The following is a 2051-nucleotide window of genomic DNA, read 5'->3' as shown; positions in this document are numbered from 1 at the left end:
ACTATACCACTAATCTATGTCCTGTAGCAATACGACTTCATTCAAATAAGCTCGCAATGCCGACCAGTTGATGGACAACGAATACCAGAGTCAGTAACTACACCGACACCAACTAGTTTTTACTGTCTCCTCTGAAATCGATACATGATCGCAACCCACAGCTCAAATTTCCATTAGGGCAAAACCCAATTTATTGTTTTCCAATAACCCTCACCAAGTATGCTTCTTTCGCTTTACAATACTTCCAGCTATCTAGTTGCTCCATGCTTTTATGAACCAGTTGTCTCGTAACCTGACATGTATTTTTCGACGATGATTCGTGTTTCACGTAAGTCAGACAATTTATTGGCCCTGTAACACGAAAATTTTCTAAGGCCGAAATCCAAATAGTGAAGTAATTAACAGTGTGACACTCATGGAGTAAATATCTGTGGAGTGAGCATTGCGTTCTGCGCATGTTGTCATGTGATTGTCATGTGATCTCGGGACTTCGCTGTGCCTGTGTGCTTTCTGCAGCGTTTGAAGTTTATAATACCAAGAGTTTTTGTTGTGTTTCACCGATTGTTGATAGTGTAATAGCGATGGTGAATTACGTTGTTCCTACGGATGGAAAGAAAAATATGTGAAAGGAGGGATAGTAACTTTTGATAGGTACATTCCATATAGCTCTAATTATAGTTTTCACTTTAGTAAGAGACACTGTATACGTTTAAAAATTTCGAGACGCATTATAATTAAGACTTGATTCTGTAGACCTATTTTTCTACGATTTTATGACTATATAATAGATATTACGGCTCGTACAAAAGCTTACAAACAATCGCTTCCTCTCGTAAATTTGCTAGTGGAACAGGAAAGGGAAAGGTTAGTTGTTTCAGTAAATACTATCCTTCATGCAATTATCAGTGACTTGTCAATTATGTATATAGATTACTCCGTCTACTATTTATTTAATGAACTGGGAGCAAGTACTTAAATAAATACCTCGAAGTGCCACCAGTAAGAAAAATTGTGCTTTAGGTCGCAAAAACGAGAAAATAAATACGCAGAAATACAAGAAAAAAGGACGAATTAGCAGGGATATAATCGCTAATGTGTGGTAAATTCGGTGTTTTTCGGACACTTGCGAAAGTACTAACGTACTGTCAAGTGGTTTTGCAGGACTATCACTGCAAAAATGTACTTCAGGCTCTGTAATAACATAGAGTGCGGTATCATACCAAAAACTACCAAAAATCGAGTGCATCTGAACTATGACACCTATCCCAAAGAAGCTGAATGTAATATCACTTGCCCTTAAAAGTTACGTAGCTGGTTTATTCCCGGTATCAAATGGATACTGTTAAAATGTCTGCGCAACATATATAAATAATCCACGACACGTACGAAGAGAATCCGTCTGTAGTGACATTCTAAATATACAGGGCGCTATACGAACAAACACACGACGTCCCGAGATCACGTGACCAGGCCGGCAATGTATGTTGACAACACAAAATCTGTTCTGCGCATGTGAGAGCTCACTCCAGAGATATTTACTCTATGGTGGCAACCAAGGACGCTATAATCTTGCAGAGAGATATAAACAATACAATCATCTCTGATTTATATACAATTTTTGTTGTTATCTAGAATGTTAATTGTTCTGACTATTGTTCTTCGGACTATTGTTCTCGTTAAGATTATCTTGAAACTACTACAGCTCTATAGATACATTGTATCAGAAGAAAAAAGAGTTCGTTTCAACTGATTAATAGGTGACGCTCGAAATTAATTATTCTTGTACAATTACATTCTCATAAAGAGAGTTCCATATATCCACGTTGACGTGCATTTGGAGAGTCGCTGGAGACGTGGTGAACGAACTTGCAACCACACAGCGATTCTTTACAGACTCAAGAACTCCCAATTAAATAGCGTTAACAGCGCTTTGCCAAGATTTCGTCACTCAACATATTACGCAAACAATGTGTTTAGTTTAGTTAACAGTACATCACTTGAAAGACAACAGTACAAATCAATATCTCGTCCAAATAATGTTCGAACACAAC

The sequence above is a fragment of the Schistocerca nitens genome, chromosome 5 (assembly GCF_023898315.1).
Source record: "Schistocerca nitens isolate TAMUIC-IGC-003100 chromosome 5, iqSchNite1.1, whole genome shotgun sequence".
NCBI lineage: Eukaryota > Metazoa > Arthropoda > Insecta > Orthoptera > Acrididae > Schistocerca > Schistocerca nitens.
Note: the sequence above shows the minus strand (reverse complement) of the source record.